Below are 25,461 nucleotides of genomic sequence, written 5' to 3'. Positions count from 1 at the left end.
TCCAGAGCTCAAGAACACTTAACATTCTCAAATTTAGCACAGTTTAAAGAAGAACAAGAAGAAAAAAGACAGGGCAAGTTTCCGATTCTTTGTTTTATATAAACAGAAATATTCCAAATAGATTAATACTATATGGAGCATTTAAACCTTTATGGAGCATTTTACTTTTATCGGAATAAAGTCTAAACCAGATAATTACCTTAACTCTTGATGTGAATATAAATGTGGTCAACTTTAAGAGACGACTAGACGAGCTCTGACGTGAAATCATCACTTCAGGTCAGGAATTTAACATCGCGCTCAGGTTTAGGCTATAAATAAATACATGAGAATCATGTGTGAATCGTGTGATACATTAACATAGACATTTCAAGAAGTGGAAAGTGTACATGATGTCGGATCCTAGTTAATATTAAACTTGACAAGCTCCAGACGTGAACAATTTACAGAGACCTCAAACGGAGTCGAGACTGTGTGCTATCCGATCTAAAATCATGCGCTTTTTCATTCATAAGGTTCACACTTTACAAATATTTGCTGCACAGATTCATAAATTAGTTGTAATATGTTCATTTTTCAATGTTGCTTTATGCTTGTGTTTCTTGGATTATCAGTCAAACTAATATTTTTTATATTATTCGGATGAATCTGTTATTCGTTTTGAAGTCATTATTCGTGCCTTTCCGAATAGAGTATTCGGCTTCAGGCACATCCCTACAGTACATGTTGATTTTTATGTTTTGATAATTTTTGTTTGCTCTTCCAGACCTATAACAGCGAAGGATTGAAGTTGCTCATTGGGAATAATTTTAGTCTTCTGGGGTGCTCTGGCAGACGGATATGTAATTCCAATTTAGTTTCTGATGATTTCAATTTTGTCAGAAAATAAATTAAATAAGTCATTACTACTATGCTGCGATGGAATATCTGGTTCAATAGAAATTTTATTCCTAACCAATTTAGCCACAGTACTGAATAAACACCTAGGATTGTTGTTGTTGTTATTTTCTATGACTTTGCTCAAATATGCTGACCTGGCAATTTTTAGAGCCTGTCTCTAGTTAGAGACACTATCCTTCCATGCACCACAAAATATATACTGTCTATATACTGTTGCAAGAACAAAAGACGACACATTTTTTAATTTTTTTTTATTTTTTTTATATATGACGATTTCATAATAAGCATTATCAGTTCAGAAGAATTAAACTTATATCCAGACCTCTGAGTAACACTAAATATATCACTGTAAATTATAGCAACACCTGCTCCTCAACCTTTCAGATGAGGCTCATGTTTATAACAATAACCTGAGGGAGTAGACTCATTTAGACTAATATATTCATCTGTTTTAATCCAGGTTTCAGTCAAACAGAGTGAATCCAAACTATGATCTGTAATAATTTCATTTACAGTTAGTGATTTGGATGAAAGCAATCTAAAGTTTAGTAGCCATACCTTAATATGATGTTTATCTTCAGTTTCTTTTTTTTTTTCAAGTTTGACATCAGTCATATTTTTTCTAAATGACTTAATAAGGGTTTTGTGTTTGGTAGTTCTGGGAACATACACAGTCTCTGTATTATATATAGGTTGTTCATTCTCTGTGTGTTGTAGCTTATGTGACCTGTGTGATGTTAGCAGGTCAGGTCTTCCCCAAATCTCTTCCAATTGTCTATGAATCCTATGCTATTCTTTGGACACCACTCAGACATCCAGCCATTCATTGACACTAATCTACTATTTTTATACATAGTCTAATATAGGGTTTTGGTAGTCTATAGTAATTATACATGTAATTAAAATAGACAACAGAAGTCTATAGCAATGTTTCCCAACCTTTTTTCTGCCACGGCACACTTTTTACGACTAAAAAATTCTATGGCACACCACTATCCCACATAGGCTAACCATCGTCAATATTTTTCCTTTTCAAGAAGTTGTACATGTTTTCTGTCCATCTTAGTAACGTGTTTACTTGTAATGTTTGAAATTCAGCTATGCAAAAAAACAAAAAACAAGTCACATAGGTAGGCTACACTGTGTGAGGTCACAGGTGGCAAGAGCACTAAGTGGATAGTGAAAAAACAACAAATTTGCTTATTTTTTAATTTGTAGATTTGTTCTTGCAATGTCACAACAAATTACAGGGATGCAAACTCATAAGGGGCGGAAAAGGTAAGACAATCAGTGGTCCACGAAAAATTTTTCTGGGGATATTTGTTTTAAAGAATAAGCTAAAAGCATCAATTCCAGCTATTTTAGTGATTCAAGTTTATTCAAGTTTACAGTTGTGCAGAATTAGCTGCAAAATAAAAATATTTTGGTGAGGCTTGCTTCTGTTTCACAAATGTGTTCAATTTTATTAACTGATTAGTTCAGTTAAAATGGAAATGTCACTAGGTGGCGACACATGAGTGTCTTATGTGCTATGAGTGAGTCAGTGAATCATTTTGAGTCCTTCATGACCGAAATCTACCAAGAGACTTTATAGTGTTTAAACATTAAAAGAACAAAGCAGATCTATAGTCTTCCTTCAGTCTGAGCATTATTTTTCACAAAGCAGATCTACTGACTTCAGTATAAGAATTATAAACACAAAGCAGATCTACGGTATCATTTTCTTACAGTAGCCTATTTAAACTGCTGAGCATAGCTTTTATCAGAAAAGACCACAATCATAGACAAATAATAATCATTTTGAGTTTCAATAATGTTCTTTCGTCATTGTAAAGCACATTTAACATGAGTTGAGTCGAGACGTCAACAATCCGTTCAACGCCAGCGTCAAGCGCCGCATTGCCCTCCACATGACAAGAGTTGCTGAAAGCATCACAGAGGGGCGATTTTACAAGTTTGCCACATAATAAAGGGGGGGGTGCACAATAAACATTGAAAACATGTCTTTGGAAGAGAGAAAAAAAGCTTGCAGTTGCTTTGATAGCAGAAAATAATAAAATGACTCGTTTATGGCTAAGCGTTTTCTTGGTGAATTTAAATTAGTTCAATAACTAATTAGTTAGTTAATAGTTTCTGATATTCGTTAATGATAAGGTAATATTTAATTAAAAGAAATTATGAGACATTCAATGTCTCTTCACAAATTTGGACAGTTTTTAAATATTTCTTGTTGCTTAGTACTCTAAGTGACATTATTGGTGAAGCAAAAACGTGTGTGTGAAAAACACTTTGGTTTAAAGTGGCGTTACTTCATAGACTTCAATGCATTCTGCAGTGCTGATGTGAGTCATGTGAAAGACCTTTAACGCTTATAAATATCAGTCACTTTTGCACATTAATCATTGCTCTTCACAATCACAAAAGTGATTGATTATGGTTTCAAAACGGCGAATTTCTTCTTTTTTTTTCATGCATTTATTTATTTTGTGGAATTTGATAATTTCCCATGGCACACCTGAAAATCTTTCACGGCACACTAGTGTGCCGCGGCACAGTGGTTGGCAAACACTGGTCTATGTCTTCATTTAGCCTAATAAATGTGTCTTTGTGTGTGTGTTTCAGGAGCTGAAGCAGAGGAAGAGAAGCCTCGGCTGGGTTCTCTGGGAGTGAGCAGCATCAATAACACCATGGCTGAGGGCAGAATCCAGCGAATGAGAGAGTGAGTGAACCATCCTTGACCCTCTCATTCACCAGCCACCTCACATTATCAGAGGTTATATTCCTGCTAGGCAAGACAGTTTTGTGTGTCCTCCAACACTTAAAGACAAAGAAATCTTGGCTTTTCACAGCTGCCTGTTCAAAGTAGATGTTTGCTTCACTGGTCCATGAAAAAACCTAATTGCTCACTTCAGATATAATCCATCTACTACTGCAATCAGCATATTGTCTGACACAGTTCGGAAGTTTAGTTTGCTTTCCTTGCTTCAGAGATTCCCCTCCTGCCACTATTCCCAGCCTAAAGCCTGAATCTGATCCTCACTGGGCCAGACAGATGTGTGGCTCAGAGCTATACCCAGTATAAACCAGACACTAAACTCCTCTGATGATTTCTCAGAAAGAGCAGGTGAAGAGCTGTATCCTCAGCAGGCCACAAAATAGTGAAAGTGCTTTATCTGATAGTGAATTCAATGATAAATCATAAACATTCAATAAAATATCATTATAAATGGTAATGTTGGTATATGACTGTTTTGGCAATGATCATTTAGCATTGTAAAGGCTATGTGATGGTTTTCTTTTATCCACAATATACATGTGTTGCACTGTAAATTATTATATGAATATATAATTAAATATAGGGCCCTCTGGGAAGTGTTTCCTAATGTGAACAAATATTTGAAAATGTTTTAACCATGAAAGTGCCCATTTATTGTTCTTTTTGTACACACCAATACCTGCGCCCTGCTGTGAGGTAACCCAATAACCTTAGTAAGTCCTCCCTATGGTGTCTTCTGAAAGGAAAGTTTTAATATGAGGTATATCTGGTTGATGTACTCAGATGCTGCTCCTTTTTTTCAGCTTGATTTGAAAAAAGGTTGCTCATTTTTCTTCCCTGTACATACACTGGTGGCCAAGAGTTTGGAATAATGTACAGATTTGACTGTTTCAGAAGGAAATTGGTACTTTAATTCACCAAAGTGGCATTCAACTGATCACAAGTATAGTCAGAACATTACTGATGTAAAAAAACAGCACCATCACTATTTGAAGAAGTCATTTTTGATCAAATCTAGACAGGCCCCATTTCCAGCAGCCATCACTCCAACACCTTATCCTTGAGTAATCATGCTAAATTGCTAATTTGGTACTATAAAATCTTGCCATTATATCAAACACAGATGAAAGCTATTTGGTTCATTAAATGTAGCTTAACATTGTCTTTGTGTTTGTTTTTGAATTGCCACAGTATGCAATAGACTGGCATGTCTTAAGGTCAGTATTAGGTTAAAAAAAAATGGCAAAAATGAAACAGCTTTCTCTAGAAACTCAGTCATTGTTTTGAGGAATGAAGGCTATACAATGCTTGAAATTGCCACAAAAAATTGAAGATTTCATACAAAGGTGTACATTACAATCTTCAAAGACAAAGAACAACTGGCTCTAACAAGGACAGAAAGAGATGTGGAAGGCCCAGACACATCTAAACAAGAGGATAAGTACACCAGAGTCTCTAGTTTGAGAAATAGACACCTCACATGTACTCAGCTGACAGCTTCATTGAATTCTACCTGCTCAACACCAGTTTCATGTACAACAGTAAAGAGAAGACTCAGGGGTGCAGGCCTTATGGGAAGAATTGCAAAGAAAAAGTCACTTTTGAAACAGAAAAACTAAAAGATAAGGTTATAGTGGGCAAAGAAACAGACACTGGACAACAGACAATTGGAAAGGAGTGTTATGGATCTTAACACTTTTGTGGGATCAGCTAGAATTTCTCCACTCCTTTATATTCTTTACACCAATGAATGTCGTAGTCAGTGTGAGAATCGTATATCTTGTATGCTGATGACACTCAAATATGAGTTTGTTGGTTGGCGAGGAGAAAGATCATGGCCCTGTTGCTGAGTATTTTGTTCAGTGGTGTCAGGAGACATGTTTATATCTGAATACTGGAAAAACTAAAGATACAGTATGTGTATAGAATTCCAGCGTAATTCTATACCCGACTCAAGTACTTGTATTGGTGAACACACTATTGAAATTGTGGAAAGCTATAAGTATTTAGGTACTTAGGTATTTAGGTAGGTATAATAGACAACAAATTTAATTTGTGATGAACACAGACAGACTGTGTAAAATGAGTCAGCAACGACTCTCTTGTTTGAGGAAGTTAGCGAAATTTTATATAGACAGGATATTGATGAGTGTTTTTTACAGGGCCTTTACTGAATCTTGTCTAACATTTTCAATGGTTTGCTAGTTTGCTTCTCTAAAAGTAAAAAAAAAAAGTAAAAAAAATAAAATGCCCTTGTGAAGGTCGTAAACATATGTAGTAAAATTGTTGAGGTTAATCTTCCTGGACTGTCTGAGCTATTTACTATGCAGGTGCTTAGGAAAGCAAACAACATTATATCTGACGATACTTATCCTCTACATTATGCTTTTCAGATACTGCATTCCAGGTCTTTATACAGGGTTCCTTCAGCAAAAACTAACAGATTCAAATTTTCATTTGTACCATATGCTATTGCTCTGCTTAACTCAAATCGAAAAAGGTAGCCTTCATATCAAGTTTTCAGGCTGTAATGATGATTTCCAACAGGTATCCTGTTGATTATACTCTTTATATATATATATATATATATATATATATATATATATATATATATATATATATATATATATATATATATATATTATATGTTTTTAGTGTAATTTGTATTTGTATTGTTTTTTATAAATATGTGCTGTATTTCAATGCTGCAAAACAAATTGCCCTTATGGGGACAATAAAGGTAAAGTAAATTAAAGACTGTAAGGTGTGTGAGAAGTGTCTGACAAGACAAACACATCTATGGCAAGTGCTACAGGAACCGTGGGGTGAAATGTCACCTGAGTATCTGGACAAACTGACAGCTAGAATGCCAAGGATGTGCAAAGCTGTCATTGCTGTACATGGAGGATTTTTTTTTATGAGAGCGCTTTGAAGTAGTTTGATCAAATTGTAATAATAATTTTTCACGTTATTAATGTCCTGACTATAAATTGTGATCAATTGAATGCCACTTTGGTGAATAAAAGTACCAATTTCTTTTCATAAGAGCAAAATCTGTACTTTATTCCAAACTTTTGGCTGCCAGTGTATACCTCCAGCTTCTTTCTTTTTCTTTCTTTCTTTCTTTCTTTCCTTCCTTCCTTCCTTTCTTTCTTCCTTTTCCCCAACTTTACAAAAGGAGCAGAATGGAGATCCATTCCATTCCATACCTATCCCATTCCATACTATACACACATTCCAATCCATTACATTCCATACTGTACAGCACATTCCATTCCAGTCCTTTACATTCTATACTATACAGCACTTTCCATTACATTTCATCCCATTCCATACTATACAACACTTTCCATTCTATCCCTTTCCATACTATATACAGTAGCATATTTAATTCCATACTACATAACACTTTCCATTCCACCCCATCATATCATATGATATCATTTGAAATATCATATCATTACTAGGGATGTAACGATACATGTATTCATCCCGAACCGTCATGGTACTGACGTCACGGTTCGGCGCATGCTGTCAGATGAAGAATACACAGTCGGTCACAGACTATCCACTCCAATCCAGAAGGGGGCACGCGCGGTAATGTAACACTGTTTGCTAACCGCCACAACAGGAAAAAGAGCAGAAGAAGAAGAGACAATCTATGCACCAACCCAAAACAAGAATGGTTTCTCCTAATGCACAAGTTTTATTTTCATTATTTTGTACTTTTATAACACAAGAGATGCTTTTCAGTTTTGTAGCTGATTGTGACCAAATACCTTTTGTTTTTTTATCAACCCTACAAAAAAAATATGGCCTATGCAAGAGTGCATTCTGTTTACTGCTTAGTGCTTAATACACTAAAGGAGGCTGTACTGTACCAACTACCTCAGGGGGGGCTAAATGCCGCTAGGTGGAACAAACTGTAATTTGCACTACTGTCTGTTCAAAATAAATGAAAAGAAACCTAGCATTTGGGATTTGTTGCTTTTTCCTGTTGTACCGAACTCGTATCGAACCGTGACCCCAAAACCGAGGTACGTACCGAACCATGATTCTGTGTACCGTTACACCCCTAATCATTACCATTACCATAATCGTACCGTGCCTACCGTACCATTATCATATCATATATCATAACATATACAGTATCATATCATATATTATATCATACCATACCATACCATTACCATACTATGCCTACTGTACCATTACCATACAGCATGTTTGGTAGAGCCCTCAGCATTCCTTTTAGCTTGACTGCCTCTCCTAATGGCAAGCAGGCCTGTGGTTCCCCTACTGAGTGTGGGCTGAAGATATTAATAACAGAAGCGCTCTTCCTGTGAGGGCAGGAATTAAAGTCTGTCAGCTCCCTCGCTGCAAGTCTCATAAGAGCTAAAAGATGAGGGGAGGGAGAGGGAGAGGGAGAGGGAGAGCACAGGTAGCAATTTACCACAGCTGCATTTTCCCCACCGCTCTCAACATGGCCTCTCATCAGCTGTGTGGTGTCTATACAATCTTATCGTTCCAGATGCAGCTCTACTACCATTCTCTCATTCTCAGTAAATTAATTCAAACGTTTGTCAGGTTGTTTTAGCTGCTAATGATAATACAGAGGAAAAAGTCTAATTATTATTTTGATTCAGTTGCAATTTTATTTTATTAAAACATATGCAGTACATTACGTCAAGATTTGAACCTGGGTCCCTATGCACCCTAAATGAAAATTTTACCACTATACTAACATGTCCTAGATTTGAAAGTGTAACTTCTAAGTTGTCAAAAAGTATATCTCACTTACGGCACCAGGACTACCACTGTGTTCATCATGGTATCAGATAGGTATACCATTGTAATTTGATATACCATGGTACTGAGTGCTTTTCATATTCATATACCATGGTGTCTACATGATATAAAGCAATGGTCCTAAAAAACAGCGTTACCATGGTACCTTGTCCACAAAACCACTGTAAAACCATGGTGGTACTTGGTATTTTTGTAGCGACTTCTCACCCAAAGGAAATTTCTAGAAACAAAGTGGAGCATCTTGCAATGTTCAAGGATGCATGATCAGCACAATTATTATCTCAGTCTGTTCTAAATTCCTGATGTGGGCTCACCTCGGCTTGACCCATTATGTCAGCAGAGAAGGTCCCTAACTATTAGGCTGTTACTGCATCAGTAGTGCCTAAGTTCATTCCTGTTAATTTTCATGTCTTGAAAGCAATGGATGCTTTTAATCCAAGACTTTTAATTAAGTCCAGGCTCTTATATGCCCCTTACAGAACATGATTTCATCAACTATTTATTTTATTGTTTCAAAGGAAAATCAATCCCTCTAAAAGCCACTTGTCAGAAGTGGGATATGATCACACACCTCCATTTGGAGACCAGCATGCTTGTATCACCTTGAGTTTTGTGCTTTGGATCAGCCCTTTTGAAGGAATAAAACTCATTTTGAGAGCATTCATTGTGCTCTTTAGACATTATATGTGCATTTGGGGAATGCTGTGTGTAACTTAATCCAAAACCAATAATAATTTCTCCATCTGATGTTGTTTGATGTGTTTGAAATGATAACATTCGCTCTACTCATCCCTCACCCATTTCACCTCTGCGTGACAGACAAGTTCTCTCTAGCTTGTTAATGTGCAATACTGTGTCTCCCGATGATCTGTTATGTGGGTTTGCTTTTATTGTCTGCAGCTCATTAAGACTCACAAAAATAGCTGATCAAAGCTAAAGCAGGAAGCATACATTCACAGAGATATTGGGCCGCTTTCATCAGGGTAAGCATAGGACTATGAACTTGTGCCAAGAAAAGTCTGAGCTCAAACCGGAGGTGTAACTGCCCAGAGCAGTAGATGTTTGTAAGTCATAATGGTTTTGTTGTTGAGGAGGTTCACAGGGTTTGTGGAGCTCTCTAAAGAAGGACAGAGAACAGTGATTGTGGAGGTGAGCTTTGGTTCTCTAGCTGGCCAGGATGTGGAGGAGAGGGTGGAGGGTTGTGTTTATCATGCTGGGATTGGGGGCTGATTGCAACACAGCCTTGATTACATCCAGTAATCAGTTGGAAATGGACTATGTGCGTGTATTTGAGTGGGCATGTGTGTTTGAAGCAGTAAGTTTGTCGAGTTAGAAAGGAACGCCTCTCTTGTATGAAAACACTGTCTGAAATTGACTTATGAGATGACAGCATTGAAGAGGGGATGGCCTTTCTGATCTCAAAGGTCTCTCGATTATAATTGTCTTTATTCTTGGCTTGTTGACAGTGAGTAATAATAACAGGGGTCTAATTGTTCTCCCTCTACCATGTTGAAACTTTACTACATTAGCATCATTTTTGTCTTTGTCCTTCAGAGAGAAAGGACATGTTTATTATGCTTCTTGTTTTAATTATGTCCCAGTGCCACTTTCAGTGTGTCCGCTTTGTGCCACCATTACTTGTATTAGACTTTGATTGATTCACCACATCTGTTTCTTGGTTTTAAAAATGAACAAACCAATTTTTTTCACAAAGTGTTCCAATCTGCTTCTCTGTTTGACATATTTGACGTAGTTAGGCAATGACATCCTGTTGGGTCTGCATGGACCACTGTTATTTGTCACTATCAATGGCAAATCTTCTTAATGGAAAAAATATGATTTGAATCACGAACAATTTCCCACTGGAAAAGTCTGTTCAGTCCATTCCTCACTCAAAGCTATTACTTTTGTGGACTTGAAATTTATTTCAAGGAATAAAGGAAGGTTTTCTTGGAAGAACCACAGAATTTTCTTGCTCCCAGACTTGGCGAATTCGACAAGAGAGAAATGTGATCGATTCAAAGAATGCAAGAAACTCTTACATCAACGGAAGGTCGCTTTTGCAATGATGTTCCCAGCCAAATTGAGAATAGATGCTAAGGATGGCCGCAAAATATTTACATGTCCCCAGCAAGCGATGTCCTTCATAAAGTAAATGGAGTAAGTTATATATACACACAATCTATTTTTTCTCATATGTCAAACTGTCAAATGTTAATATGAGCGGATTGTCTATCTCCACGTGGAATGTGAATGGGTTGGGGCACCCCATAAAAAGAAGGAAGGTTAGTTCTCTTCTTAAGCGTAAGAATTGTGATATAGTGTTTCTTCAAGAAATGCATCTTTCCCGGCAGGAAGCTGAAAAATTTGGGAAGATATGGGGTGGACATATTTTCTTTAGTGCTGGCTCAAATAAGAGCAGGGGAGTCATTACACTGATAAGTAAGCATCTACAATTCAAATGTCTCAAACAGACTAAAGATAAATCAAGAAGAGTCATTGTTTTAGCAGATATTCAGGGGCAAAGTCTTATTTTGGCTAATATTTACACACCTAACATTGATGATCAGCGCTTTTTTATAGATCTTGATGGGATGTTGCAAGCCGCTGGCACCCCTTATGATATAATATTGGGAGGAGACTTTAATCTTTTGATGGACACATACAAAAGTGTGTAAGCCCCCTAGAGCAACATTGACAGTTCACAGGATGTGTAAAGATCTTGGTCTTACAGATATTTGGAGACTTCTGAACCCATCTGGTAGGGACAATACATTTTTTTCATCAGTCCATACGATTTATTCTAGAATAGATTTTTTTTTTATATATCTAAGTCCCTCATTTCATCTGTTGTTGATTGCTCAGTTGAAAACATTTTAGTCTCAGATCACGCCCTGGTGAGTTTAGAGGTGTTGCCACATATGGAGAAAAGGAAATCATATAGCTGCCACTTTAATGTATCCCTTTTGCAATATCCTGAATTCCAACAAATGTTAAAGGCTGAAATCAATGTTTATATGGAGACCAACTGGTCCTCAGTATCCTCTGTGGGCATGGCTTGGGAGGCACTTAAGGCGGTTCTTAGGGGCCAGATCACACAGTATTCCTCATTCACCAAAAAATCCAAAGCACGAGAACTCATGGAGTTGGAAGGGAATATTAAAAGTGCAGAGACAGAGCTGAAGCGCCGAATGTTGTCTGATGGCCTCAGAGAATTGACCCAATTGAAATATTTTGTCACAGAAGGTGGAGTTTTGGCTATTCAGGGCAAGACAGTCATACTTTGAGTCAGGGGACAAGGCAGGTAAAATTCTGGCTAGATATATAAAACAGAGAGATTTTTTTTCTACCATTCCCTTAGTGAAATGTGATGGTGGTGAAATATTTACCTCAGCCATTGATATTAATAATGCTTTTAAAGAATTCTATCTTGATCTCTATAATTCCATGTCTTCATCTACTGATGAGGATATTAGAAACCATTAGAACTTCCTAAACTGACGGCTGAGCAAAAAAATTCTCTTGATTCTGAGATAAACTTGGAGGAGCTTGGCAAGGTAATTAAGGTCTTGCCTACATGCAAGGCTCTGGGGCCAGATGGCTTTGCTGCTGAGTTTTTTAGATCATGCTACAGAACTGGCTCCACTCTTACTAGAAGTTTATACGGAATCATTAAAGAATGGAAAGCTTCCGCCAACCATGACACAAGCCCGGATCAGTCTGATTCTTAAAAAGGACAAAGATCCAAGCAAGTGTAAGAGTTACTGTCCAATTTCCCTAATCCAGCTAGACATAAAAATATTGTCCAAAATTCTGGCTAACCGATTAAGTAAAGTTATGACATATCTTATACATATAGATCAGGTGGGGTTTATTCGAGCCGTAACTCTTCTGATAACATTAGGCATTTCATCAATATCATTTGGTCAGTGGCAAATGATCAGACTCTGGTGGCTGCCATCTCACTTGATATGGTTAAATGGGATTATCTTTTTAAGATTTTGGAAATGTATGGGTTCGGGAATACTTTTTATTGGTTGGATTAAATCACTTTATAGACACCTGGTAGTGGCGGTACAAACTAATGGATTAATTTCAGATTATTTTACTCTGGATAGGGGCACCCGGCAGGGTTTCCCTCTTTCCCCCTTACTGTACCAGCTGCGATAAGAAAGGAGGTTGATTTTCCAGGGGTGGTGGCGGGAGGTGTGGCGCATAAGCTTTTGCTTTACGCAGATTATATTTTATTATTCATCTCTGACCCTATGCCTTGCCTCCACAGAATTATTAGTTCTTTTCTAAATTCTCGGGATACAGAGTTAACTGGTCTAAATCTGAAGCTTTGGCTGTGACAGCGTACTGCCCGGTAATGGCTTTTCTGCCGGGCAACTTCCAGTGGCCCAAACAGGGCATTAAGTATTTGGGTATTTATTCCCAGCAAATTTGTGTGATTTAGTTAGAGTTAATTTTGACCCTTTAATAAAAAGGTTTTCGAGCAATGTAGGCAGGTGGGCTTCATTACATTTATCTATGATTGGGAAGGTTAATGTTATTAAAATGAATTGTATTCCAAAATTCAACTACCTGCTACAGTCTCTCCCTATAGATGTTTCAAGCAATTTGATAGCATAGTGAAGTCCTTCATTTGGAATGGTAAACATCCCAGATTACATTTCAGTAAATTGCATAGGCCGATAGACAAAGGTGGGCTAGGCCTACTCAAGATTTTGTTTTATTATTATGCATTTGGTCTCAGACATTTGGCTCATTGGTCACTTCCACCTGAGAGAGCCCCTCCCTGGTTTTGAATTGAACAGGATGTTCTTGTCCCTATTTCGCCATTGCAAAGCCTTTCTATCAAACTAACCGGAGAAGTTAAGTTACATCCAGTTATCTCGCATTTGCACTCGATATGGACAAAAGTGTCCAGAGTGTTTAATTCGGACATTTATTTAAATGTTGCCTCGAGCATATGGCTGAACCCAAAATTATGTATTAATAAGTCCCCATTTTGCTGGTCAGATTGGATTGTGAGGGAGGTTAATACACTCTGTGACCTTTATGAAAGTGGAGTGTTGAGATCCTTTGAAAATTTGGTTCAACATTTTGGGATTCCCAGATCTCAGTTCTTTAGGTATTTAAAGCTTTGCCACCTGCTCTGTACTATTTTTGGGAGTAGCATACACCCCCCTAAAGTGACAGATACTCCGGGAGTGATGATTACTGCTTTTGGAAAAGGTCATGAGGCATCAGTGAATTACTCCCTGCTAATTCAGAGTCTGGGGGACTGAGCTTTAACTTCTATCAAAAGATTATGGGAGAAAGATTTAAACTTGGTAATGGAGGAGGGAGTGTGGGCTAGGATTATAAAAAACATCAAGTCTGCATCTAGAAATGCAAGGGTGAGCCTTATGCAATTCAAGATTTTACATGGATTCTATTGGACCCCCTCTAGATTGTATAGGCTTGGTCTTAAAGACACACCCACCTGCTGGCGATGCCAATCAGATATTGGAGACACAACCCATGTTTTTTGGTGGTGTATTAAGATCCAAAAATTTTGTTTGAAGATTCAGAGTTTTATGTGTGACATATTGGACCCTCAAATTTAATTTTGCCCCAGATTCTGTATTTTAGGTGATTGGGCGATCATCAATATAGAGAATATACACATAAAAAATTGGGTCCTAACCAGTGTCATGATTGCCAGACAAGTTGTTTTAAGAGGATGGAAGTCGGCTGGAGTGCCCCCATTTCAGGAGTTGTGCTTGGAAATGGGGAGGGTGGCGGCTTTTGAAGAGGGTCATCTAGAAGACTGGGGAAGTTTGTTTGTTAATGGGGCAAATATTTGCCATTCTTGGAGGGATTTCAGGGTGGGGCAGTGGTGAGAGAGGTGTAGTTATTGATGTGTGTGATTATTATATTTTTTTGTGTGTGTTTTTTGTGTGTGTGTGTGTGTGTGTATGTGCTCATGTGTGACCACAGCGGTGTTTGTTTAGGGTTGGGGTGGGGTTGGGGATTGGGAGGGGGAGTGGTGGTAGTAGGGGTTAAATGTTGTTTCTGATGTGTATGACTTTCTTTCATCTGCTGAACTCAAATTAAGATTTTTAGAAGAATTTCTCAGCTCTTTTTGTCCATACAATGCAAGTGAATGGATGCCAACATTTTGAAACTCCAAAAATCACTTAAGTCAGCATTAAAGTAATCCATAAGACTCCAGTGGTTAAATCTGTCTTCAGAATTGATATGATAGGTGTGGGTGAGAAGCAGATACATTTTTAAGTCCTTTTTACTATAAGTTATCATCCCTGCTCAGTCAATCTCCACTTAAAGTTTCACAAATTCTTCTTCTTGTGTTTTTGGTGATTCACTTTCTTCATGCATTTCATTCTCTATTGGGCAGAGAGAAGAATTTATGGCAAAAAATAAAAAATAAATAAAAAAAAGGACTTGGATCTGTTTCTCACCCACACCTAAAATATCACTTTTGAAGATATGGATTAAAACACTGGAGTCGTATGGATTACTTTTATGATGCCATTATCTGCTTTTTGGAGCGTCAAAATTTTGGCACCCATTCACTTGCAGTGTATGGACCTATAGAGCTGAAATATTCTTCTAAAAATCATAATTTGAGTTCTGCAGAAGAAAGAAAGTCATACACACCTGGGATGGCATAAGGGTGAGTAAAAAAATAGAGAATTTACATTTTTGGGTGAACTATCCCTTTAAGAATTCTGCTTTTGTGAACAATTCTCATGTCTTATAATTTATCAAGCTGTGATCAAATTAAGATCTTTGCTGATCTTCATGATCTCTTCCAGGTGAGCTTCTCTCATACCACAAACTCACTCTATGAGTCACAGTATTTAGAAGTTTGCCCAAACATTCTAAGGATGTGCCACTTCAAAGTCACTGTAAGCGAACTCATAAGCAGTGCATAAAATAAAATAATTTGCTCTTTCCATTTTACCATGCTGGAGTGCTCAAACTTCCAGAGCCACAGTGAAAGTCCAGGGGAGCGTGGAGAGGAGACAGCAATTACCTCACGCTGAAGTGGGCAGAGGGAGCACAATCGATTTAATCCCGGAATGCACACGCTTATATCCTGGCCCCCATTACTGCAGGGGATTGAGCAGGCAGGTGTATTGCGCTCACTGAACCCCATGCTCTCTCAGCTCATCCCTGCCATTCCACAGCATCAGCAACTATCGGCTACTCATCGGGCCTGACACCTGTTTGAAATGACTGTAGATACCACTGGTGTCACCCCGGAGGCATAACGTTTCCTGGTGACAGCCAACACTGTCAGATCATGACCCCTTGTATTGCAAACAACTTGTGCACAGACAGCCAGAGTTAATAAGAAAGAATGTGGTAAGCATAAAACCAAGAAACATTGTGGTTGGTTGTTAACTGAATACATTTACTGGATTAACAATAATGGCTGTAAATTGGAAATCCAATGCAGTTTCTAATATACATCTTATTAATTCATCATTGCTAAATCTAGAATTAATGCGCTAATTAGTTCAGGTTTTTCTTAGTGTTACTACATATGTAACTTTCTCTGAACTACATGTTAATTTGATTTTCTCATGACATTTACATTTTGATATAAGTTTGAATAAATATTGTGAAACAGAAATGTATTGTTGTTCTTGTAAAAATGGATCAACCTGTAAAGACTTTTTGTTTGCTCCAAATCCAGATTCTTAGAATCCTTTTACATTCATTTCTATATACTGTTAGAAGACACCTTTGTAAGTTTGACTGGAAGTACAAAGGCAAAATAGATAGAGGTGGTTTGTACTTGACTTATCAGAATGTACATTAGCCTACTTTTTGACTTCTCAAATGTACAGATCAGTATTATGAAGGAGTAGAATAAAAATAATGCTATTGACTAATAATCCATTCAATGATGATGAAGTTACAGTAGCTCTATGGTAAAAGCCAAGTAGATCAGAGCAAATTTTGTAGAGGTGACCTAAAGGTGGGATGACAAAAAACAAAAAGACGCTAAGACAGATATAAAGACACGTCCAGGCATCTTCTGGACCCCTTGTGTTTCTTTTAATTAGGTCTTTAAGGGGAAGATCCATCATCTCTTCTAGCTTTCTATTTCATTCCCTTTTCTGTCTCTTTTCTTTATCTCAGCCCAAAGTGGTACTTAAAGGTATAGTTCACCAAAAAATGACAATTAGTTCATACTTTACCCACCCTCATGTTATTTTCAAAACTGTATGACTCTAATTCTTCCGTGACACCCAAAAGAGATGTTATGCAGAATCTCACCCTCAGTCACTATTCAATTTCATTGTTAGGAAAAGGATGTAATGAAAGTCAATGGTGACTGAGACTAATATGCAGCTATGGGTCGCAAACAACATGAGGATGACTGGGTGACAACATTTTGTATTTTGAAAAGAGCATGTTCTATAAGCAGGTTCCAGGTGGAAGTTTAAACTTAGAAAAAATTTAATAAATTAAAATAATGAAGCATAATTAATTTAAGATTTTTTCTAGTCCCTTTTAAGGAAAGTAATAAAAATCTGTCATGTGTGTAATGTGCACAAATTTTAGACATTTTTGTGGATAACATACAGTATGAAGCAGAATATACAGTATGTAATGAGTGATGGAATGAGTAACCAAATTGGTTCACTGCATTTCCTTTGTTATAAAGTGTTGGATAGGAGGCAAGTAAAATGTAATGCCTGTATTGTATCATTTTGAAACTGTTTGTTGATTGGTTGGTTGGTCTCTATGGGAATAAAAGTCATACCTTTTAATATGAGCCAAGTTGTACGATATCTTACGATTTCACCATCTTGTACAAATTATTATGTTGTTGTGAGACTTTGTTGGTACTTGAGCCTTACTGATGCTCTGAGGGTAACAGACAAAAAAAAAAAAAAAAAAAAGATTTGGAAACACTAATGACATTGCTTGAGTCAAGTTAACCCAAACTTGATTCAGACCTTGTAAGTTTATACTTTCTCAGATGATAATGCAGTAGAAACTGCTGAGCTTTAGCAGCCATCAATCCATCATTTAGTTAGAGGTTTACAGGCTTTGAGTCACAGATGTTACATTCTACAGCAAAATAAAGCACTCAGAGAGCACAAATCAATTTACTTCCATAGACCAGATGAAATCAGATTTCTGTGGCCCTATCCCTCAATAAGGACAGCAATTCCTGATATTACGAGGCTAGAATTAATCACTTTTAGGTGATCATCTTTTCTTCTGTTATCTGCAGAGCTCAGTCTCCGAGTCTATTATTACTCTTTCTCTCTCTCTCTGTGCAAAAGCTTTTGTTCTGAAAGACAAATGGACATTTTCAACTTTACCAAAATGATCAAAACTTTTATCAACTCTTAAATAACTAACATACCTCACTGCTTCTCTGCTACATGGTAAAGGGGACATACTCAGATTGGCTTTATGGGTGAAAGAACACGTTGGAGACATAAAACCCAAAATCAAGATAAAAAATCGAAATTATATTTTCTGTAAATAAATGAAGCTTAGTTTTCATTACTGTTTTTTTTATTATTATTATTATTATTATTATTTTGCTTTTTGACATATTTTTCATGACAATTTAGCACATTTTGCCCTTCACTTCTCATTACATTTTGCAACTGAATGAAATGCTTTTTGTTTCTCATTCTCTTTATTGTAATGCAAAAAATTACATATTAATCTACTTAAGTCATAAAAGGAGTTTATACATCATGTGTTACACCTGCGGCGCCTGCTACCTCTCCTGTATGCCGCCAGAGGTCGCCATCCCCTGAGTATTTACATCTCACGAACTACATTTCCCATAATCCTCCACTCAGACTGATTACTCTCACATCTGTTTCACATTAACTCTGGTTATTTAAGTTCCCTGTTTTCCTGCATTCAGTGTGAAGTCTTGTTTGCCTTGTCAACATTTCTGAGCGTTATTTACCTAACCTGTTTTCACTGTGGTTTGACATCTGCCTGTTCCTTGTATTTCCCAGCCTGCTTGTGAGTTTTGTGGATGTATTACATGTTTATTGGATTACCCCTCTACCTATCGGATTTACTTAGTTTGCCTTTCTGGACTGTCAGCCTGTGTACCGAACCCTTGCCTGCCTTTTTGTTTACTATTGCCTGCCTCTTTGTTTTTCCTTATTTTGCTACTTTCTTTTTTTACTATTTATACTGTTATTAAAATTGCACATGGATCTTAAAACACCCCTCAGTGTCCTCGCTACAGAAGACTTCACCGAACTTAGATCCAGCAGCTTTCCAACAATTACAAACTTGTTTCAACGCAAGCAGCCATGCTTGCCAGTCACCATCAGCAGCTGTGCAAGCTCACCTCTATCACGGAAGAACTCTTTAAATCAGTGCAGCCAAACCCGCAAGTATCTCCGAAGGGGGTTTCCACTAACAACTCGGCCTGCAGCACAACGCACTCTACAGCCATTGTTAATCCTTGACTCTCGCTTCCAGAGAAGTTTGACAGATCACCCAGTAAGTGTCGAGGATTTCTATTAGAATGTAAGCTTTTCCTGTCTCAACTACCTCTAATGTATCCCATTGATGAAGCTTGTGATTCCTTCATTGTATCACTGCTGTCAGGAAAAACACTAGACTGGGCTACGGCAGTTTGGAGTCGTGAATATTAAAGGGTTCCTTGTCTCACTTTCTAGCTCATTTACGGGAGGTGTTTGGGCACTCTGAGTTTAAAACGGGTAAGAAGTCTGCTGCTGAATTCGCCTTATCCTTCCGCATGCAAGCAGCGCAAACAGTATGAGTTGAGGACACTTTGAAGCTGTTGTTCCATCAGCGGTTAAATCCTGACCGTCAAATAGAACTAGCATGTTGTGATGAGGGGAGATCTCGATGAATTCAAACTTGCCATTTACCTGGATAACCTGATCAATGTCGTCCAGTGAGTTCTCTATAGTCACCTCTTTGACATCACTGCAACCAGTCATCACGAAGGACGACGCCTTCTCAGGGAGGGACTATGTATCTGCTGCGGACAGTCGGGACATTTACTGGCTGCCTGCCCAACTGCTGCGGTGAGTTTAGAACTTTCCAATATAATTCGTATTGATCAATTTGAACTTTGTCACGTTGTATGTTCAAAACTGTGAACATAAATTGTCTGCCATTTTAGATTCAGGGGCTGCAAGTAACTTCATTGACCTGGCTCTCGCCACAAATCTAAATATGCCTTGTGTCCCTCCTTTACATGTCTTAGCACTAGATGGACAACCCCTGGGATCTGGCAAGATTCAACATATCAACCAACCCATATGTCTTCAAGTTGGACTGTTTCATCATGAGGAAATTCAGTTCCTAGTTTCTCTCCTAAGAACTAGATTGTTCTCAGCCTGCCATGGCTGAGACTTCACAACCCTGAGATCTCCTGGAGAGATGGACAAATCATTCGTTGGAGTGCTTCCTGTTTCCAGTCTTGCCTCAACCTTCCTGAACCATCTCTCTCCCTCCTGTAAGCACCACGACTATCCTCCCGAAAAGGAGATTTCAATCCTACCACGTTGTTATTTGGATCTCCAGGAGGCATTCAGCAAAGCTAAGGCTACACCACTTCCTCACCGTTCCTGTGATTGTGAATTTCGGAATCCCTGGAAAAAGGATGCATTCGACCATCCACTTCTCCTGCCTCTGATTTCTTCGTAGGTAAGCAGGACGGGGGTCTTTGTCCATGCATTGACAACCGAGGCCTGAACAGTCACCAAGTATCGCTATCCCATCCCTCTGGTACCCGCAGTGTTAGAGCAGTTATGAGACGCCAAGATCTATACCAAACTGGATCTTCGTAACGCCTAAAATTTAATCCCCACCCAGGAGGGGGTTGAATGGAAGACAGCCTTTTCTACACACACTGGCCACTACGAATACCAGATAATGCCTTCCGGTCTTCCCAACAGTCCATCTGTCTTCCAAGCCTTTGTGAATTGACATTTCGTGATATTATTAGTAAATGTTATAGTCTACATCAATGACATTCTGATATACTTTTCCCTTGATGAGCACATTCAACACATCAGAGTGGTGCTCAACCACCTCATTCTTACATCAACTATACGCCAAGATGGAGAAATGTGAGATTCACCAGTCGACTTATTTATTTTTTTCTGGGGTATGTCCTCTTTCCCCCAAAGGGGTCACCATCAACTCTTCCAAGGTGAAAGCTGTGCTGCAGTGGCACTACCAGTGTCTGTCAAAGAACTACAGTGCTTCCTTGGTTTTGCTAATTTCTACAGACAGTTCATCTGAGGTTTCAGCTCAGTGGCTGCCCCACTCACCTCACTGCTCTGTGGTAAAACCCAGAAACTTAACTGGACACCTCATGCTCAAGCTTTCAATGACCTCAAACGTTGCTTCACTACAGCCCCCATTCTTCATCCAGACCCCACTCAACCCTTCATTCTGGAAGTGGATGGCTCTGATTCAGGAGTTGGTGTGATTTACTCTCCCAACGACAAGGATCTCCTGCCAAACTCCATCCCTGTGCCTTCTGCTCACGAAAGTTATCTGCTGCTGAGAGAAACTATGATGTCGGCAGCTTCATGGCTAAGAGTTCTCGGGTGGCTTTCGAGGAGTTGAGACATTGGCTTGAGGGAGCTCGTCATCCTTTTCTGGTAATCACGGATCATTGCAACCTAGAATAAATTCAGTCTGCTAAGTGCTTAAATCTTCATTAGGCTCGATGGTCCCTATTCTTCTCCAGGTTCGACTTCAATCACTTTTCGACCTGGCTCCAAGAACACCAAAGCCGACGCCCTGTCCCGTATTTATGGGTCCACTACTGACAACCCTGTGACTTGCATTATCCCACCTACCCCCTGTCACTCCCGTACAATGGGACATAATGGCAGACATCACCCAAGCTCAGAATCAAAAACCCACTCCCATTGACTGCCCTCCAGATAAGGTCTTTGTTCCCAGTGCCTTGCACAACAGTTCTTCAGTGGGTTCATGACTCGGCCTGCTCAGGACATCCAGGTGCTCAAGCTACTTGCAGTTTAGTGCAAAACCGGTTTTGGTGCGAGAACCTAGCTACTGAGGTCACTTATGTAAAAAAAAAAAAAAAAAACTGCAATGTGTGTGCCGCCTAAGTCTATTCGACAGTTTCCGTCTGGTCTCCTTCAGCCTCTACCTGCCACTCGACGTCCTTGGTCCCATATCACAGTGGACTTTGTCATGGATCTACCAGTCTCTCAGGGTTTCACTACAATCTTAACAGTGGTCGACCGTTTCTCTAAGGCCTGCAGATTCATCCCTCTGCCCAAACTCCCCTCGTCCATGGAATGTGCTGAGAACCTGTTTCTGTATGTCTTCGGGTATGCCATAAGAGCAGAAGACATTGTCTCTGACCACGGCCCCCAGTTTACCTCCGGAGTCTGGTCTGCATTCTTCAAATTGCTCAATGTTAATGTGAGTCTAACTTCTGGTTACCATCCTCAATCTAATGGTCAAGCTGAACATCTAAACCAGGATCTTGGTAAATTCTTCCGGGCCTACTGTCAAGTCAACCAGCATGACTGGAGCCGTTTCTTGCCATGGGCTGAATATGCTCAACTCATTGTTCAAACCGGCTACTGGAACCACACCTTTTCAAGTGCATCCTAGGTTTTCAACCCCCACTCTTTCCCTGGTCCAGGGAGCCGTCCGACGTACCTGCAGTCGACGGCTGGAAGTGCAGCGAGGCTATCTGGGATCAAGCTCGCATCCACTTACAGCATGCCATTCGCCGATGGCGTGAACTGGCCGATCTCCATCAGCACCCTGGCCCCAACTATGCTCCTGGACAATAGGTTCGGATATCCACTCAATCTTCGTCTGCGACTCCCAAGCAAGAAATCAAGTCACAGGTATGTTGGCCCTTTCAAAATTCTTCGTCAAATCAATCCTGTATAATTCAAACTTCAGCTCCCTGCTAATTACCATGTTTCCCCCACCTTTCATGTTTCCCTGTTTAAACCGTGGTGCCTCCGAGAGAGGAGGGCCCTCAAGAACCCCAGAGACCCCTTCCATTTCTCATTGATTTGAGAGGAAGCCTTTTGGGTACACAAGCTCCTGGACTCTCGAGGCTGGGGTCGGACGCTTCAATACTTGGTAGAGTGGGAGGGCTACGGCCCTGAAGAGTGTTCCTGGACTAATTCGGAGGACAATCTAGACCCGGCTCTCATCGCTGAATTCCACCACAATTTCCCTAATCGTCCTGCTCCCAGAGGTCGAGGTAGACTCCGATGCAGACAACCTCCTCGGATCAGGAGCCATTCGCGGAGGGGGGGACTCTGTTACACCTGCGGCGCCTGCTACCTCTCCTGTATGCCGCCAGAGGTCGTCATCTCACGAACTACATTTCTCATAATCCTCCGCTCAGACTGATTACTCTCACATCTGTTTCACATTAACTCTAAGTTCCCTGTTTTCTCGCATTCAGTGCGACGTCTTGTTTGCCTTGTCAACATTTTCTGAGCATTATTTACCTATCCCGTTTTCCCTGTGTTTTGACTCCTGCCTGTTCCTCGTATTTCCCAGCCTGCTTGTGAGTTTTGTGGATGTATTGCCTGCCTTTTGTTTACCCCTCTGCCAATCGGATTTACTTAGTTTGCCTTTCTGGACTGTTCGCCTGTGTACCGAACCCTTGCCTGCCTTTTTGTTTACTATTGCCTGCCTCTGTTTTTCCTTATTTTGCTACATTGTTTTACTATTTATACTGTTAAAACTGCACATGGATCTTAAAACACCTGCCTCGGCATCCTCGCTACATCATGGTAGTATTCGTACTGATTATGCACAGAATATTTTCCTTTACAGTAGTGAGAATCATCATTGAGAATTACAAACAAACTCTAACATAAAACAAGTGTATTATAGTAATGAAAATTAGGTCGAAAGGGGGATGTGCTGAATTGTTATGAAAATAACGTAACAAAGCAAAAATCTTAATGTACCAAAAAAAAAAATAGGCTTTGAAAATGGGTTCTGACTGTGAAATGTACATGCTTTGTTTTTGTTTTGACTTGGGGGTAAAATACAACCCAGGCATGTTTAATCAGATTCACACATATACAGTATCTGTTTTTAGCTTAGTTTGTTTAGGAAAAAGACATTTCCTTCTATATTAGGTCTGCAAACTGATGTATTTCACCGTGTGTGAGAGTCTGCTTTCCTTTTGGCTAAGGGGTCCAGAGGTGCCAGCAAAGATCACACTGATATTGAGAGGGGGGAAGTGATTCACGGTGACTTCCCACATATCCAACACCTGTCAGGAGGGTGTTTTTTGCAAGACATCCCGCTTGGACACTTCCACTTCTCCCATGGTATTGAGAGACTGAAGGCTATAGGATACATGTAGTACAGGAACTCCAGATCTCAGACTCTTCTTTTTTTTTTTAAAGTTCTTTTTGCACACATTTGAGTTGTCATTCACTGGAAACCACTGCTAATTTAATTAGTATTTATTCAAGCAAGTCTTTGTTCTTCATTGAAGTGCTCTCGGTTCACTAGTATTTACTTGTAAAGTAGGGAATGTGCAAAACCCTGCATATGTGCTTGTATATGTAAGTCTAAATTGTTTTAAATGCTTAAATATAGAATCTCAGGTCCTCCCAAGTTTTCTTCCTTGCCCTATCTTAGAGGTGTGGGTGTCCCTTTTTTTTTTTTTCTTGCCACTGTTGCCTTTGGCTTACTCCACTGGGGGGTTAAGGTGGTATTGATTGAAAGCAGCTTTGGAACAATTTGCATTTGTGAAAAGTCTGATACAACTAAAACTTTATTTTATGGTTTCCTCAAGCTCAACTGGCAGAGCACGCCGGGAACACATGCATTGCTAATATTTATAGCTTAAAGGCAATGTACAGTAGATAAGTGTCTGACTAATGCAAGAATGGAATTGAATCAAACCAAACTCAATTGTGTTTTAGGTCAGTGTGTCGAAGGCTGGGAGAGGTGTTCCTGAAGGTTTATGACTACCTGAAGCAGGCCAGAGAGAGACAGGAGAATGAGGAGAACATCAGACAGGCTCTGAGCAGGATGGTGGAGAAGCCCAGTGATTGCTTTGAAGTAGATCAACTACTTTATTGAGAAAATTTGTTACAGGCTGCACAGGAAAAATGCTGTAAGATAAAAAATTAACACACACACTTTCACATATTATGTATCCAGGCCCAAATAGATAATTTTGTAATTTATGTACATTTAAGATCTGCCTATAGCTAATATAATGTGAGAAAACCATCTCAACAAGATCAACAAAAAATGCATTAAAATACTGTATATTTGACGTGATCATGTCATATGGTAAGTTAAGCATTATACAGCTCCATACCTCTTATAATTTCTCTTCACTTAATAATATTCAGCTAATAAAACATCTCAGGAATGATATTTAGAAGTTCTGTCTGATTTGATCATTAAGCATAATTAGAAGTAGTGCCTGTCCTAGGGATGTGAATTGTAAGAAATTCAAAGATTCTGGTTCCAGTTCTGAATCCTCTGAAAGATTCCGGCATGAATTTGTGTTTACACAGATTAAGATATTTGATTCTTTTTACATAAAGTCACTAATTACCACACTCAATGTGTATCTTTAATAACACATTGTCATATCAACAACCATCCAGTAATTACACTCATTTAAAGGAATATTCCAGTTTCAAAACAAGCTCAATTTACAGCATTTGTGGCATAATATTGATTACCACAACTTTGTTTCCATGATGATGTAATGTCAAACCCTAAAAGGACCATAAAAATGAAGATTTTTGATCAACTTTACAGCTCAAATAATACATGAGTTTTAACAGACAAAGTAATGTAAGTGCTTTTATAAAACTATAAGCTTCACATTTCTGTCTTTTTAACCCTCCAAACATTGGCCTCATTTACTGCCAGTGTCACTGTAACCCTTTTTGTGTGTGTGTGTGTGTGTGGGGTTATCAACATTA

The 25,461-nt window shown here is 38.9% G+C and overlaps 1 pseudogene; it reads left to right on the top strand.

Moving 5' to 3' along the window:
- The window catches only part of LOC127453384 (serine/threonine-protein kinase Nek11-like), a 58,353-nt pseudogene extending 33,304 nt beyond the window's left edge, over positions 1-25,049 (top strand).
- Positions 25,050-25,461: the final 412 nt, after the last annotated feature.

This window comes from Myxocyprinus asiaticus, chromosome 15, assembly GCF_019703515.2.
Source record: "Myxocyprinus asiaticus isolate MX2 ecotype Aquarium Trade chromosome 15, UBuf_Myxa_2, whole genome shotgun sequence".
Lineage (NCBI taxonomy): Eukaryota > Metazoa > Chordata > Actinopteri > Cypriniformes > Catostomidae > Myxocyprinus > Myxocyprinus asiaticus.
The sequence above is the reverse complement of the archived record's forward strand: the minus strand, read 5'-3'. Positions and strand labels throughout refer to the sequence as shown.